The following is an 18,712-nucleotide window of genomic DNA, read 5'->3' as shown; positions in this document are numbered from 1 at the left end:
AGTGAGCTATGCATTTGCCACTTAGTCACATGTTCACAGTGGCCTTTTCTATTGGTTATTAAGGCCAGTTCTATCTTGAATCAACAATTCAGTTCAGGCTCCTGAAAGTCATTGGTATGGTTTGTTTTTTTGTTTGTTTGTTTTTCAAACTCACATTTTTATTTAATAGACTCTGAAATATCACACTATAGCTTTGAGTGAAATAGTACAGGAATCATAATGGTTTAAGTTTTACAAAATTACATTTCAGCAGCAGCTTCACGGGAGTTGTTTCATAAAATTAAAGACTGGGGCTTGAATAAATAAGAAAAACCCACCTGGAAAGCAAACAATGACCCAGACTAAAGTCGTCTGTCGTGACTATCCGAGAATTGTGCTTTCTGGGTTTCGAAGAGCTAGCTACTCTATTAACGTCAAGACTTGCAAAATTCCGCCTTATAAACATGGTTGGGAGGGGAGGCTATTAGTATGCCTAAAAAATGCTCCCAGGAACAGGAACCTCAAAACCAGGCCTTGTTGAAACCGTGAGCCTGAACCGGCTTTGTGGGGATCTTTCACTTCTGGGGAGCTATGAGATAAGTAATCATCATAACGGGAACTATGGTGGCAGAAGAATCATATCATTTGATTCTCATCACCATAGGGCCTGGGGCAAAAGCTCAAAGTCCTGTCTCTGGAGGAGGATGTTAGAAAGGGCCAAGGACCGCTGCTGTTAGTTGCCCTGTAATTTTCAGGGTCAGCACCACACGGTGGCTGAGGATACAGCTCTCATCAGCCACAATGTGGGTTTGGTGAACTAACTTGAGCTAGGTCCCGAAGTTACCTGTACTGCCATTCCAGAGTGGAGACCAACATTTACTGGGTGGGGTGGAGACTGGGGGCAGAAACCACACTGCTCCAGAGCAGCAGAGATGGCTACTCAGTGGGGTTTGTACGGAGTTGGTAACAGGAAATTTTCTATTGAAGTGGATGACAAGTGGGAATCCCTTTGACTTTGGTGATTATAGGCATCAGTCACCAAGTTTTAACCTGGGAAAGGCATTCATGGGTTAGTTGGTGCTCCTGGGCAACGTTCAAGCCTGAACTCAACTCCTGGCTACTGCCCAGGTACCTGTTCTGCAGAAAAGTCTGGATTCCTCAAATCCAATCCAAAGTCACTGCTTGAAGTGAGCTTCCTGTGCCAGACACTAAGTCAGATGGTTTCCATCAACACACATAATCGTAGGCATGCTCTCTCCAGGTCCTGAGGAGGGCGTGGCTGTGCTGTGACGTGGGGGACGTGAAAGGGAAAGCCCAGAGTAGTGCATAGTTAGTCTTCCTGGACCTGGCCCTTGAGCTGGGCCACTGCTTAATGTGCCTGGGCCACCTCCGCTGCCAGGGCCTTCAGCCCTGCTGCAAGCTTGTCCAGGGCAGCTTTCTTGAAGTAATCTCACTCTCCAGAAGTGGTGCTTCCTATTCGGACATCCGCAGATCCCACTTCAATCGTGTGTTGGAAGTCCACGGACAGGCCCATGTTTGGCTCCACCCGGTTGGTAGGGATGCTCAGTTTCCTGCACAGCTCTTCCCGGAGGGGCAGTAACACCTGGAAGTCTGGGTCTGGTCCTTGACTAAGATCGTGCCCAAAGCTCCCGATGGTCATCAGCACCACGAACTCCAGGCTGGGGCACTTGGTGTTTATATGTTCCACCACGGCCACCATGGGGCAGGCCATGTTTGCTCTCCTCTCCGCTGGTGTTAATCTGGTCCATAACCTTTAACCTTTCGGGAGAACCTTTTTTCTGCCACGCACTGTTCACTTGTCTGCCAGCTTCACAGAATCCGCTGTTTCCAGCATGAAGAGATTGGGGACAGCCATCAATTTGTTGACATTTTGTTTCTGTAGATGGCCAATGAAGTGCCATTTGATCTCAGGACACGAAGACAGAATTTTAGGATTTGATGCTTTTTCAAGCAGTTCCTGAACATAGTTCTCCCCGAAAGTGCGCTGCTGGTGACTGTAGGCCTCGATCACCATGTCTGCAGGTTTGGTTTTGCTGACTGCTACTAGCCGGGGCTGGATGGCTGGGAGTTCCCGCGGCTGCCCCGCCACCGCCTGCTGCACGCGCTTGTTCACTGCCCTCAGGGCGAACCCATCCCACAGCTCCGCAACATGCTGCCTTCTCTCCACATCCCCCAGGGACTAATGTCCTGGTATGGTTTTAAGAATAATGTTTACATAAGACAGGCAGTGTAATAGCCAATGCCAAGTAATCTGCAACTGAGAAATTTTTGAATAATTTCACCAAAGAGTTTTAAATCCTACTTAAAACAGTCAAGTGAATAGAGAGATACATACATTCAATCCAGGATCAAATGTTTTAACTATCATTAGCATTCTTTCCAGAGCATTAACTATATCTAGGAAAATTTTGCTTCATCTTCATAATTTCTATAATCAGTAGGCAATGTCAGTTGAGCTATCTGAATATTAATCCCACATATAGAAAAGAAAGGGAGAATTTACACCTAAAACTCAGTCATATGTTCATCTTTGTCAACTCTATAATTTTAGACTATTTTATATTCAAAGGACAACATTTGTAAAATAAAGGCAATTTTATTTATGCTTGTAAAAGTATTTTATATATTTTCACCTATATTACTGTTATATAAGCTGTTAATTATGAAGACAGTTATTAAAAAATGAGAAATGGCTTCTGATCCTTTGGCTAATGAACTTAAGTAAAGGCAGATACCTTTTAGTACTAAAGTGATAATATTATTTATTCATTTCTAGACAGTATACTCCTGTTTTGCCAAGCAGTGATAAGATAGTGCATGAGGTTTAGATGTATAGATTATCTATTGTGAAACCCAAGTTGTATTAGATGTGGTTCTATATACAGTAATTTAGAATTATTCCAGCCTATATGGTAGGTTATTCACTCATTCACTCAGCATTCATTAGGCTCTATTACCAGGTTTTAAAAATGTAGTAAGTTGTTAAAAAATGATTATTGACGTCTTTCAAATTATGCAATGGAACTTGACACAAAGGCAAGTTCTGTCTCCATCTCTTCCTGGCGTATGATCTCTGGTACGCTGCTTAGCCTTACCTCTGTTTTTAATTCTGTAAAATGGGTTAATATCAACACCTTTTTCATTGAATTAGTGTGAAAAACAAATGAAATATTTTATGTCAAAATATTTTGTAAAGTGTAATATAGATAAGAAATGTCAGTTATTATCATTATTGTAATTATACTATTATTGGCTCTTTTGTATGATATGTTTGAGTTTACTGAAACATTTTTATGATCCTTCCTTCTTACTTTATTAATCTTCTATAAAAATAATAAAATATTTATACTTCTCAGGTTTTATTTGAGTTTCCAGTTTATAAACTTAAATTTTCAATACGTATTTTAAAAGCAACATCAGCTCTACAATTTCCAATTATTTAACAATTATTGGTATAGTTAGATTTTTGGATTCTAACTTCTTGAGTATAAGAACAGTGGGTGGAATATGACATACTGAACGTGGTGTTTATAAGATATTATTTGGTTGGAATAAAGATACTGGGAGTAGAGATATGGATGACTAGTTCATGTGTAAGATGGCAAGGATCTGGACCAAGCAGAGCATTGGAAAGCAACAAAATTCAGTGAATTCAAACTAAATTACAAGGGAAAATCTGACAAGCTAAATAATAAGCTTAATGTAGACAGTGAAAGAAAAATGTTAAATTACCATGTAATGTTGATTACCTGGAGAATGGTAATATCAGTGATAGAAAGAGGGCATTTGAAAGGATAAGCCATGTTGAGAAGGAAATATGGCCCAAGAAACTGACTTCTGTTTTGGCCATGCTGGTGTTTGAAGTGTTGTTGATGGAATATTTTGTTGATCATATCTTAAAAGCAGTTTAAAATATGGAAACACAAATCAAAGATGAAGATGTAGTTTTAAGTGTGATGAAATGATAGCAAATAATGATCATGGCTAGTAACAAATGACTTATTTATGTTATGTTATGACTGATGACAAATGACTTATGTTACTTATGTTATGACAAGGGTTATTTTAAATGCTTTCTACATGCTAACTCTAATTTTCACATCAAATAGTATCTCCAGTTTGCTGATGAGAAACCTGAGGTACAGAGAGGCTAAATAACTTGCCTTATGTTACACAGCTAATAAGTAGCTAAGCCAGAATGAGAATGGATGAGCTCTTCCAGGAAACAAAATAGAAAAAGAAAAACAAAAGATGGAATGAAAGGCAATTCCCATGGGCAGTGGGAAAATGAGAAAGAAGGAAACCAGATTCCAGGAGCAACTAGAAAAGTAGGAAAAGAAGGTCAGCTGAGCCTTGTCACAGAACAAGGCAAGGCAGAGTTTCAAGGAGGAGGGTGTGGTCTACAATGTTAAGTACTTCTGAGAGTTAAAGAGCAATGAACTCCCAGCAAAGCCTCTGGATTTGGGAGTGCTGATGAGACAGAAGCTTGGGTAGAGTGGTGGCTTCAGAAGCCAAACTACAGAAGATCAAGGAGATGGATATGAAGAGAGGGAAGTAGTAGGTAAAGAATAATTTTTCATAATTGCCTATGAAAGATTGTGACAGAATGATAGTATAAAGAAACTAAAGGGACAACTGAAGTTTTTAAAATTAGAACGTCATCTGATGCATGAGAATGTTTCAATGTAGTAAAGAAAGAGGCAAAGATGAGGACACATAGTATCTTTTCTAGACCATAACTCCAGGTCAATAAAGGTAGAAAACCTTCTTAAGTGCTCATACGCTGATAACACATTTAGGCTTCTTTTTCTTCTTTTTAATTAAAAAAAAAGTCAGTATGCAAACTCTTGGTACTTTTCAAAAATTCTTAATTTGTTAAAGGATCAGAGGGGGCCTATTAATACAAACACAGTATTCCATGAAATGGGTATATATATATATATATATATATATATATATATATATAGGCAAGCAAAGCAAATTTAGTTGAAATGGAATTTTGGGAGAAAACCTCACCCAAGAAGTTGCAAGTTTTATTTTCAAATGCTAATGTTTTTCTTAAATTAAAAATTAGGGGCATTTCAGTTTGCAGGGCAGAAGTTGAGACACAAATGTAGAGAATGGTCATATGGACACCAAGGGGGGAAAACTGCGGTGAGGTGGGGATGGTGGTGTGCTGGATTGGGCAATTGGGATTGACATGTATACACTGATGTGTATGAAACTGATGCCTAATAAGAACCTGCAGTATAAAAAAACAAACAAAACAACTAATACTAAACTTTCATTGGGTTATTTGTATGGAAATATGTTAATATAAATGTTTCAGACATTACATGAAATTTCTAAAAATCTTATATTTGTATTTGTATGGAAATATGTATGGAAATATGTTAATATAAATGTTTCAGACATTACATGAAATTTCTAAAAATCTTATATTTGTATTTGTATGGAAATATGTATGGAAATATGTTAATATAAATGTTTCAGACATTACATGAAATTTCTAAAAATCTTATATGTTCTGGTATAATGTTATAAGTAATAATCCTAGTTATTACTTTAAAATGTATATCTCAGAAATAACTAATTTTCTTGTCAACTGCATTATTATGAACTTTCATCAAATCTTTAACCGTGGTCATTTTTAAGTCTTTTGTCATTTACAGACAGTTCTGGGTGTACTCTGATGATTTTGCAAATATGTTCCTATAAAAGGGTTTCATCTTCAAGAAATTCATGGAAAAGACTCTGACAAGTACAGGTTTCTGGTAACTGACTGTACTGCTGAACTGAATGAATAAGCATTTTCAGAACTCTAATGAAAAACTGATGAACTCATAAAAGTGCTAACAAAAGATCAAGATGAAAAAAAAATTAATTACATGGGACTGAGTGAACTGATGAGGATGAGTATAATTTTTGTGACTTTCTGTCTGAATTTAAAAAAAAAAAAAAATCCCACAAGGACTCAGAGGCAAAGAATATACAAATCAATTTTCACTGCAAAGTAAAGGAGCTGTTACAGTGGAGGATTACTGGACTGAATGTCAATATTATGACATAGTATGAGTGTGTTTCATGTTTGGTAATTGCAATCATTGTTGCTTTTGTTGTGGTCATCCATGTACAATGCTTGGTGTCAGTCTATTTATGTCTTGTAAAAATAAAATACAGTGTGTGTGTGTGTGTGAATAAAAAAAAAAAAAAAAAAAAAAAATTAGGGGCATTTAATTTGCATATAGAAATACTAAGGTCCAGAATGAAATTTAGGCAGGTAAATTTTAGCTACCCCCAAAAGTACTATGAAAATTATTCAATCATGTAGGACAAATAGCCTTGGTTATACTTTGGCTAGTGAAGGGCCAATTACAAGACAAGGAAACGGACACAAGGCTTAATAACATAAAAAATTCAAGTTCTATCTATGTGGTTGTCAATTTAAAACATCAAATATGGATTTTCCAACTTGAATAATAAAGAATAGAAACTCAGTTACTAACACAAACAAAATAATAAAATCAAAATATGTATGAAAAAAGTTATAAATAGAAAAAAAGACATAAAATTACTTTTTTGATATAAAGAAATATATCAAATGAATTGTTTGTGAATTGTCATGCACAATGTTCGTGAATTGTCATGCACAATGTTTGTGAATTGTCATGCACAATGGCCAGTAGGGCATTATTTGTTTACTTTTCTGCATTTAAGGCTGTAACCACATATGTTAAGCAACACTTTTTTTTTTTTTTTTCCGGAGGCAAAAGAAATCATACACCTATTTGCTATTGTGTCGATTTAAATACTCCTGATACTAAAATGATTTTTTAGAATGACTTTAAAAAATTATTGCATTTATGACCTAAAATTACAGAAAGTTATGGGACTAGGAGCTCTGGAGACATGAGTTAGCATGGAGACACGTGTCAACCTATACTAAGTTAACCCATACTAAGATACTGTTCACTTTTTTTTTTTTTTTATTTTTTAAAATAAATTTATTTATTTATTTTTGGCTGTGTTGGGTCTTCGTTTCTGTGCGAGGGCTTTCTCCAGTTGCAGCGAGCGGGGGCCTCTCTTCATCGCGGTGCGCGGGCCTCTCACTGTCGTGGCCTCTCCCGTTGTGGAGCACAAGCTCCAGACGCGCAAGCTCAGTAGTTGTGGCTCACGGGCTTAGTTGCTCCGCGGCATGTGGGATCTTCCCAGACCAGGGCTCGAACCCGTGTCCTCTGCATTGGCAGGCAGATTCTTAACCACTGCGCCACCAGGGAAGCCAAGATACTGTTCACTTTGAAAGGCCTCTCCTCCATTTGTCTTAGAAAGATTAATTAAACTTAATGTTTCTGTACTATTTATCATTCAGCTGAAGCCTTGGTGCATGATACATAGTGCAATGATAGATTGATTTTATAACTGATTCTTCTTCAAATAATACTGTAGTGAACCCACACTGCCTTAAATGGCATTAGTCCAGTAGAAGACTTTAACAGTAGCTCAAGAGCCACCTACTATGTTCTCAGAATGAATATTATTGCTATGGACGTTTTGTTAGATAGGATGCATTTTACAATGACATATTAATAGGATGCCATGCAGATTAAGTATTTATAATGCCTCTTTATTGCTTTTTCATGACTTCCAAAGATATAAAAATGATGCCTTACAGCTCCCCAGAGGAGGTTAAAAGAAAATAAGTTATATTATGGAATTAAGAAGGCACACTAATGTAGCACGTTCATTTTCTATAAAAATAACTTATGTCTTGGCCTTGGTTCAGGACTCACCTATCAAAATAAGAAGTATCTTGGAAGTAGCAGCTCTGATTATCTTATATGTTTGTGTGGTGGTGATGGGAGAGAGAAGAGGCACGATGGACACAGAAGAAGAGTGGAACTTTGTAGGACAAAGAACTTGCTGCGGAATTATTATATTATCAAGAAAGGAAGTGGGCACAGAAAAAAGAAGCTGAGTATGAAGACGGACATCAGTTATAATACAAATTTCTCACCGCTAGCCCTGGGCAACATGATCCATAACTTTGAACGTTTAGAACTGGCTCCATCAGTAACAGTTTATCAGTGTTAACAAGGGGCATGTCCACACATGGCCTCGTGGCCTCTGAGTTGACTGTTTTTCAGTCTATTGCCCTTTGCTTTGTAACTTTAACCATCATTCTTTTCTCAATCAATTATAGTGACTGTGTAGTGTGTCCAAGTCATGCTCCAGGATAATTAAATGTTTAATGTTGGTGTTTTTTAGCTATGTAGTTCCTTGTGTATATATTTATTAGAAACTATAAAATTAGTTGACTTTGCCTTTGGTGGTACTTATATTTTGATTCTATTAGATTGTATTCAACTTATTGTGGCTGTTTCTATCAGAGGATAGGACATTGATTCCCAGAGTTGATTGTCAGGCATACTGCTTTATCACGGATGAACTTTATCCAGTTTGCTGATTTGGGAATTCTATCTAAAGGCCATAGTTTTATACTGTTATTAGACCAACATTTGCAATTTTGTGGCTCACAATTGTCCATTTATATTATTTTAGAGCTGGAGAGGACCTATGACATAATCTAATTTACCATCATAGTTTTGGACAGAGGATACTGAGGCAAGAAAGTAAGAAGTTATTTTCCCAAGTTTCCTAGCCAACTGTTCTGGTTACCATTTTGTGTTGTCTCTCACTTGGAATTAAGTGTTTGCATTTTGATTTCACACAACTAAGTGACATCATTAAATAATATGACCTAGTATTAAGTGAGAGACATCATCTGGACATTTGTGGGCTAGAGGGCTAATGCACATCCAAAATGAATCATGTTAACTGGCATATACTTGGCAGGGTTGCATATTTTGCCATTTTCCCAGAAAAAAGAGTTGATGATAGAGTTCACATACCCTGTTATTCCTTTTATTTCTTACAAGCACTGCTGTCTATAGAATTTAGTCATGCTATTCACACTGGGTTCTTCCTTGGAGGGTTTCAAACATTGATCAGAGGTATTATTACCAGCCCATTGAGCGCAACCGAATCACATAGTTCCTTGCTCACATACACACACCAGTAATTATAGGCCTAGAGAAGACTGGACATTGTGCCAGAAGCTCGTTTTAAAGGATATTATCATTCTCAGCCAATTAGCTCAGACTCTATTATATTCAGAATTGCAACTGTTCCAACAAGGATTAAATGTACATTAAGATGCTAATAAATTAAGTCTTCAAAATTAGAGATTTTTTTCTGTTCTGCTTCTACCTCATTTCTGTCCCATTTCATTTTAGTAGGTTTTAAACTTTAGAATTAGTTTGCAGGTATACAAACATGTTCTTCCTTTTGTGGAAGGAGTTATGGTCATTTTTTCTCCCTATTTCTTTCTTCTTCTCCTTCTTTCTTAGTACTGATTTTGCTTTGCTTCAACAGTTTCTTACACTTCCCTTGGCTCACTCCAAAACACATTCTTCTTTTAAACCTTTCCCATGATGGAAGCTTTGCTATTTCCACAATCAGTCAGAGAAGATATTTCACTGCATCGTAAGTCTTTGAGTTGGGTACTTCCACAGATATGTCCCAGGATGTCCACTGGGAAGTTTCTTAGGTATCCATCTGTCATGAGTGATAGAGAATTATCTACAATACTTTGTTATTTTTTTTTTTAGTTTTCAAAATCAATATTTATTATGAAGGTTTTACAGTTGTGTTAATAAATATACATACATAATTCAATTAATATATTAAGCACATAAGATTTCACTAGAATATTTAACTATATGTAAAATAGATGCTCAGAAATTGACAATAAATTCAATTTACATTTCTTGTTCATATCACTAACAGATAGTCTCTTTTACAGTGTCTCTTTGTCCCCTATAGCTATTACTTCGGATGGAAGTGTTTTCAGATACAAAGTTGTCTCTTTTCCCTTACATTTTCCAAGGCGCACAGCAAGCAATGAATAAAAGCTTGTGTATTCCTTCTCTTTCACCAAATTTTAGCCCAGTAATGAAACTGGGTGTGTAGAAATAAAAATTCATCTTTTACATCGCATTTTAGTGTTGAAACAGATGCAATTAGTTCCTGTCCTTCTTCCATTTACATTGAGGGGATTAGAGAAGAAGCTCTTTAAACATTCTGAGATCCTTATGTTGGTTTCTACATGAATTTCAAGTGGTGTTAATAGTATTTTCAGAAAGGGTGCTTTACTTACTAGCTGAGAAGAAAATGAACTCTGTAACCCTTTGGGTATATATGATAAAACAGAGTTGCTAAAAGAATTTTCTATTATTAACCTATCAAACTCTTACAGAATCTACCTATCAATGGGAAATGGGCAATTTTGTTTTCTTTGCCTTTGCCTCAGCAGATACTGTCAATTAAGCTAAATAAACCTCCAGAAGAAGCCATGGTAAAGTTAGTTGCAAACCAAGAGGGATTCAACTATAAAGAAAAAAACATGAAACTCTTTTTATTAAGAATTTGAGCAGAACTTAAATTCTAACCTCAGAGTGAGTAGCTACTGCTAAATCCCTACAGGTTTTATAAACTATATTGAACAGCAGATGAGCAATCCGGGATTCTGGCCACAGAACTGATAAACTCTGAATCCTGGAGCTTTGTTGTGTGTTTTTTCTTTCTTTCTTTACTTAAAAACTAGATAAATTAATACTTTCCCTACTCTTGTTTCACCCATGATTCTCCAAGGAATACTGAGTTACCTTTCCTTAAACAGTTTTGAGACACTCATAAAAGTTCAACATATGAATTATTTGCTTTGCTTTTTTTCCCAAATGGCATAATACATATTGTTTTTTGCTTCTACAGACTGTCAGTTCTTTTGGAATTGAACAGTGCTGCATAAAACAACTACTGCATATTGATTTTTTTCTTTTACATCTATTCAGGCTGATTTTCCATTCGATAGATTAGTGGCTTAGCCATCACACCCTTGTAAAAAGAAGAACTCTTTTTGAGTATCACCCTCTGCAGGGAAATTTTCACTCTAGTGAGCTTTCAGAAGATGTATTGTTACACCCTGCTGAGCCAGAACAGGAGACTATGGATGATTAAATACCAACAGTGTATTGTTTCCATACTAAACACAGAAATTAGCCATTGGCCTCCACCTAATGATTCTATAATCTAATTAGACAGATTGACAACACCCAGAAGGGAAAAGATAAGAATGCACATCAGCGTAGTAAGTTAAAATGGAGAAAGTGGCATGTTAAGATGTTTGAGAATGTAAAATCACTGTAACACTAACTTATAATTGAAGCACTGTTTTGCAGTTTTCAAAATATTTTTATAGTCACTATCTCATCTATCTTATACTATGATGCCAGCGATTTACTGGACAAGGATATCAGATATATACTTGGGTGTTAGATTATGATGAACAGAGTATGATGCAAATTCTCAGTACTGAACTGTAATGATCCTCTTCCTGTAATTAATTTTTCTCTGAGGACCTCATTCCTCACTTCAACATCTTAGCTATGTGAGCAAAGGGCATTCAGACATTTCCTTCGAGTAAAAGAGACATCATATGCTTGGATTGATGTAAAAACTTCAAAGATGTTTCTACATCCTACGTAGAAGTGAATTCTCTTGGGATCACTTCTTGAGTTACACTACATTCCTTTTTGTGTCCCAGGCTTGAAACCAAACCAGGAGGCAGTCTGGAATTAGGAGCCTCAGAGATCTGCCTTGGGATTCTACTTCATTGCACCTTAGTCTAACTAGTTAGGTCAATTCTACGTATACATAGATTTCTTTTCACAGAACATAGTTTCATTTGAACTGTAATGATCACGTGAAATCTTCTTAGGGCTCTAAGATCTGTGTTTAGATAACTTGGCTATCTAAATGACATACTTGAAAACAATTACTTCATAGGCCTTCTTGTTCCAAGAAGTTTTGAAACACCTTTAATTCGGTACTTCTTAATAACAAAAGATATCATTTATTGATAAAAAATGTGAAACTGCTGCAAGATATATTTGCTGGCTTCCTCCCAGCAAAACACTGGGGTATGTGGCAAGGAAAAAAAAACATGCTATTATAAAATATCATGCATTCTGTGCGTTGACCTTGAAGCTGTCTTTTTAACCAGCCAGACAGAGGTATATAAGATACGCAGACAGGGTATATGTTACAAGTGTGTGTGTTACACACACAACACATATAACACACAGAGTTAGCAGCGGTGGTGGTGGGGGGGTGAGAGGAAGGGAGGGCAGGTAGAGGAGGAGCACATGATACCACACCTGAGAGATGGTGACTTTATGAGCCATACGGTTTAACCTCCAGCCAGAGCAGAAACACCTGAGAAGTGATCATTTAGACTCGGATTAAACCTCCAATTCTAGGGAGCTGACTACTCTCCTGGAAGGAAGTAGCACAGTGGTCAAGAAGGGGTTGAATCTCAGCCTTACTATGTACTGATGATGTGAGCTTGGCTAGTTTCTTAACTTTTCTGGACTTAAGCTTCCTTATTTACAAAATAAGAATAATTGTATCTACACCACAGGGTTATTGTAGAGATTAAATCAGATATTATATTTTAAGAGTTTGGCACAGTGACATGAAACTCTCAGTGAATGAATATTGTTATTAGTTAGACAACCCATTCCGTTGTAGGGTAGCTCTGTCATTAAGCTATTTTAAAAAATAAGTCAAAATCTGTCTCTGTATAACTTTCACCCATTTGTGGTTGTTCTCCCATCTGGAAAAACCTAGAAGAATCTGATGGAAAACAAGGCTGCTCCTTCTTCCTTTGGGCAGCTATTCAGTGTCTGGAGCACTGTGCATTCTCTGTGTTGTAGACTTTGGCATGTAATTCTTCCCCTCTCCCATCCCACTGAGTTGCTAACAGTGTAGACTTTGCTGGCAATATAAAATCAATCCTACTGCTACCACTTCTTCCTGAAAAGGAATCAAAAAGGGAGTCATAAAATAAAACTCAACAAAGAAAATATACATTGTGGAATTGAGAACTTAGTTGTCTTCGATGAGAGTTTATAGATGTTGAACTTTATGGACATAAACCTTACATAGAAGCCTTGTTCACGTGTTACCTAACTTAGCCTCATTCCTCATGCCTTATGAGTTATTAAAACGTTAGCTTAAACCCTCCAAACTTGTTTCTCCTTCTGTATTAAAGGTGCCGCAGTCCACTTAGTTGCTCAAGCATGAAACCCAAACAAGCAAACATACATGACTCTTCACTCATCTCATCTCTCAGACAAGAAGAACACTGATTCCACTGTCCAGATATTTGCCACTTCATTTCCTCTTTCTCCTCCCATGGTTGCTAGAGCTGAGATTCCAAAAGATGGATGCCCAGCACACAGCAGCCTGGCAGCAAAGGCCCCGAGGCACTGAGTGCCAGGACCTCACTCTCTTCCTGCCTTCTGACCGCCAGCTGCTTCTTCCCTCTCTCTGAGCCCAACTGGGAGCTCTAGGGGAACGGAGCCCGTTGGTGGAGTCCATACAGGGAACTAGAGGAGGTGGGTTTGGAGTGGAAAATGGAAGAGATCCTGCACATTTCTTAGCTTCTCTTCTGACTCCTGTTTCTCTACAGTGCATACTTTATACAGACTCTGGAGTTAACTTTCTAAAAATGCACATTTGATCAGGGTGCTCCTCTACTTATCACCCCTCCATGCCTCCTAAGCACGTTTTATAGTTTCCTTCCACATGAAGCTCCTGGCAGCCTTCCACCTCAACTTCTGTTGCATCTTCCACCTCTGTTGCCTCCTAGGTTTAAGGGCATAACAAACAGCCCAGGGTTTTGCATGTCCCCCAGATTTGGGTTTATACGCTGGGCTCCTACCTGGCACAGCTCCTGGCTCATAGTAAAAGCTCCCATCTGTGCCTGCGGAATGAATGGATGTCTGCACTTTTGCACACAGTACTCCCCGTACCTGGCATGCTTGATAAATTCATAATCTCCCTTCAGGTCTCTGAATCACGCTTCCTCTGTGAAATCTTCCCTGGACTCTCCCCACACCCTCTCCTCCTGCGAGAGACTTATTCCTCTGTTCTCCCTAAGCAGTCTGTACACATCCCTTTTAGTATTTATCTCCAGGTGCCACTTGAAATTGTTCACATGCTTCAGTTACTTTACCAGACTATATGTTCCTTAATGGCAGAGGCTGTCTCATTCATCCACGGGCCCCCAGGACCTGAAAGGATGGCTGATGCATGGTGGGCACACGGCCTGTTTACTGAACAGCATCATCTATGGCATGGGGGTGGGTAAACGTATAAAGTAATTTTTTTCTACAGTTACTATTTTCATGCCCCTGGGAAAATCCGTAACTTTTAGTCACTTTTGGCTATCATGTGTCCAGTCTCATTAACGCCTCAGCTTCCTAAACTTGATTTAAATCTCTTTTGCTCCTACCGTCCGCATGGGTTTTCCTGGGACCCTGACAGCTTTGAGGTAGGGGAGGCATGGTCTGCCTCTGGGGCACTGCCTCCTCCTTGACTCTTCAAGGTCTAGTTTTTCCAGTGTGTTATGTGCAGAGAGGAGGGTTTCTTTATTTAACTCTGCGATGGCATTCTTTTTTGGCATAGGTTGTGGCTGTTTGTCTAGTGAAAGAGAAATGGCCACTGAAGTGGCAGGTACCCGGTGGCTGGCTCTCTTATGGAATCGATCTGTGGATTCATCCTAGGGTCAGTGCAATATTTGGCTCAAGCTTGACCTCTTTCATTTCCATGGTGCCCAGCCTGCACTGCCCAGCCTATTGATGCTGGGTTTCCTTGCCCAGCAGGCAGCTCTCTTGAGTGGTACATGGAAGATAGCGGGCTCCAGTGAAGGTCTCTTCCCCACGGTCACTTCGACCACAGAAAACTCGCACAGCCTTGCCATGCCAGATACTTGCCATGTCTTCTCTCTCTCTATCCTGCCACCCCCCCCCCCCACCCAATTCACTTCTCTTCTCTTCTGACTGGCAAAGGAAGCAAGTCCACTGCCTGAGCAGATGTCTAATGTGGAAACCAAACCACCAACTCCCCTTCCTTTAGGCAACCCCATTTTCAACGAGTGATGCCCTTAGGGCCTCCCCTTCACTTGGATGGAGATAGGGAAAGGGAGCACCCCTCTCTTTCTCATGGGCACCACTGGATTACCTCTTAACACAAACGCTGCATCCCACATAAGAGAGACTACCCTGGAGATTCTCTTTTCCCCTCTCCAGCTTCTGTTTATACAGACTAGGGTGAGAGTGGAGGGGCTGATTGTGGTGGGGTCATTCCACAGCAACCTTAAGGGAGGCTGACAGGCCCTCGAGCCAGCTCTGTGAAGAGTACCACTCAACATCCCGTTATAAAATTTGTTCAATAAATGAATGAGCAGGGCTTCCCTGGTGGTGCAGTGGTTAACAATCCGCCTGCCAATGCAGGGGACGTGGGTTCGAGTCTTGGTCCGGGAGGATCCCACAAGCCGCGGAGCAACTAAGCCCGTGCGCCACAACTACTGAGCCTGCGCTCTAGAGCCCGTACTCCACAACAAGAGAAGCCACTGCAATGAGAAGCCCGCGCACTGCAACAAAGAGTAGCCCCCGCTCGCCGCAACTAGAGAAAGCCCGCGCACAGCAACGAAGACCCAACTCGGCCAAAAATAAATAAATAAATTTATATATATATAAAAAAAAGAATGAGCAAATGGATATATCTATTTTGAATAATTCTTAATAGAGGGGAATATTGTTGCTGTGCAATGAGGTGCTAGGTGGATTTTGAAACAGAACAAGATGAGTCAGTGATAGAAATCCAATGGAAAGCCCTGGACTTCTGTCTCAGGGCTCAGTTGCCAGCTTGCCATCTTTGTACAACCTCCCCTTGTCTCAGCACGGTGTATGTTCATAACATTAATTAGTTTTGCTGCTGCACACATCAATAAGAGACCAGGAGAATTACCACCAAAAAAATCAGTCTTGTACTTTTCAGAATTTGCAACGCTGAATAGGGAGGAAAATGTCATTTCTGCCAGAGGCACAGCATCTTGCTCTGCTCTTACGTAAACTCACTGTCAGGCAATCCCAGAAACTGCCTCCACTTGCCTCTGGGCAAAATGTCTCCTTTTCATAGAAAAATGTCACCTTTTCTCTAGGAAATGGCAGGTAGTTATTTTTTTTCCAAAGGAAAAATGACCTTTGCATTATGTTAAAAAAAATGCTCAAGGACTCGGCTTTGATGAAAAACACTGAAAACAATTCCATATCTTTAAATTTGTACTTGAGGTTTTACTTTGTAAATTCTGAGATTACACCTGTCACCACCGATGTAGCCTGTAAGCGAATGTCAATGACCAGAAAGTCCTGGCACCTTGTTTTCCAGGAACGTTCCCTGCACACAGGATGGATTCTTGTAAACCCGGCTCTTGGCTCTTGCTGCATCTAACGCCTCCCCCCCAGCCCACTCCTACCACACATACCGCACACACACACACACACAAACACCACACCGCACAAACACACCCCCCCACACATACACACTTTAATCTCATTACTGTAACACTTCAAAGCTTTTATGTGCTAATCCAGGATTACAGTTTTATACAAGTCCATGAGAAACTGCTCTGAAAAAATGCCAGTGCTGCGATATAGTTTGTCTATCACCATGCTTAAAAGTATATTTACATATACACACTACTATATATAGAACAGATAATCAACAAGGACCTACTGTATAGCACAGGGAACTCTACTCAATATTCTGTAATAACCTATATGGGAAAAATATCTGAAAAAGAATGGATATATGTATATGTATAACTGAGTCACTTTGCTGTACACCTGAAACTAACACAACATTGTAAATCACCTATACTCCTATACAAAATAAAAATTTAATTTAAAAAGTATATTAAGCGCTTCATAATAAATTTAGAGATGTGACAATCTAAGTCATTTTTTTTTAATGGCAAAAATTTTCATTCTGTTATGAGAAATAGAAGAAAATATATCCAGTATTCTTTTTTTTTTTCCGGTGAGAAAATAGGAAAGAAAAACAAGAAAGAAGCAAGAGGAGTGAAAATTTCAGAACACAACACTTTAAAACAAAGAGAGAGGGAATACAAAGGTGTTGATACGGAGAAAGACAGTTCTAGGTTATTAATCTTGCTTTCACAAAACAAAGTTCCCACTTCTTTTGTCAATATCTCATATACGTGGTGAAATGTTTTCCGTTCTGACAATAGTTTTCACCATTAAGAAATGCAAAATTCACCTTACAGAGTAGGATTTTCGAACAAAGTAGTAAATCAGATGATGACGCAAGATTTACCGTGTGTGCTCTTGTCAGTTCATGCAAATCCTCAGCTGGAGCATGTGAGAGGCACATAATTACACTGGATACAGGAATAAGGTTTCTGCAGCTGTAGCAGTTTTGATATTTGCAGACTCCAGCACACTCCATCTCTAATTTCACTGGCAGCTTGTAAGAACCAGCAGAATTACACTTATAAACAAAGGTCTGCATGGTAATTTATCTCCTATTGACTTCAGTGACGTCTTCTGGTTTAGAATGCTAAGAGATTCATAATTATGAACTAGATCTAAGACTTAGCTGATGAAGCAATGAAAGACATATTTCTTGCCTCTTTTTCTCACATTGCACATATATCTGTAGATGATGATATATATGTGTGTGTATCTATAATCAAACTCTTCACTGAGCATTTACAAGCCTACGTGACAATCTGTAGGAATATGCACCAACACCCTATATAGCTATTTAATTCAGGGAGTATTATCCTCTCAACAGAAACATTTACCTTGCCTTAAACATTTTCCAACTATCTTACCCTCCTTAGACTTTTCTTTTTATTTGTTGTGATTCAGGATTGACATGCTTTTATTTTCAAAGGGGTTATAATATCAAAAAATGAGGACCAGGCTTCCCTGGTGGCGCAGTGGTTGAGAATCTGCCTGCCAATGCAGGGGACACGGGTTCGAGCCCTGGTCTGGGAAGATCCCACATGCCGCGGAGCAACTAGGCCCGTGAGCCACAATTACTGAGCCTGCGCGTCTGGAGCCTGTGCTCCGCAACAAGAGAGGCCGCGATAGTGAGAGGCCCGCACACTGCGATGAAGAGTGGCCCCCGCTTGCCACAACTAGAGAAAGCCCTCGCGCAGAAACGAAGACCCAACACAGCTAAAAATTAATTAATTAATTAACTAATTAAAAAAAAATGAGGACCCATCATTAAACAAATGAAGATTAAGTTACTGACTTTTCTAAAAGTGTCTAGCAGATGGCTTAGAATCCAATGCATACCTAAAAGGCACCCAGCCTAATTGTCAGTGGCATGTGCACACATAAGAAGTTGAAGGTCCTATGTCAGCTGCCAGTCTATCAACAGCATAAGGGTCATCAACATGGCACCACGTTTCTGAAATTTTTCTGATTATCTCCTTTAAATCAAAAACTATTTAAAGAGGCAAGAGTTGTTTTGTTAAGTGTTCAATGCAGAATCATTTTACTCCCAGGGTCCAAAGGGGGAAAGCCTAAGCTGCTCATAGATATTTTCATGTATCTATCATTCCCAGAATGCTAAGGCTTCCTTCAAATTTGTGGAAAAGAGTCTCATAGATATATTAATAATTGCCACTAATTTTGAGTGATTCCATATGTTGTGTCCTATTCTAAGTACTTTAAATGTAAATAATTCGTCTAATGAACTGTTTGGTTAAACT

The 18,712-nt window shown here is 38.8% G+C and overlaps 1 protein-coding gene and 1 pseudogene across 9 annotated transcripts in view; both read right to left on the bottom strand.

The window, feature by feature from the left end:
• MAGI2 (membrane associated guanylate kinase, WW and PDZ domain containing 2) overlaps positions 1-18,712 on the bottom strand; it is a 1,338,650-nt gene that overhangs the window by 277,397 nt on the left and 1,042,541 nt on the right. The gene's annotated exons all lie outside the window — the stretch shown is intronic.
• LOC118900681 lies at positions 1,349-2,169 on the bottom strand (annotated as a pseudogene).

Source organism: Balaenoptera musculus, chromosome 9 (assembly GCF_009873245.2).
Source record: "Balaenoptera musculus isolate JJ_BM4_2016_0621 chromosome 9, mBalMus1.pri.v3, whole genome shotgun sequence".
Lineage (NCBI taxonomy): Eukaryota > Metazoa > Chordata > Mammalia > Artiodactyla > Balaenopteridae > Balaenoptera > Balaenoptera musculus.
The sequence above is the reverse complement of the archived record's forward strand: the minus strand, read 5'-3'. Positions and strand labels throughout refer to the sequence as shown.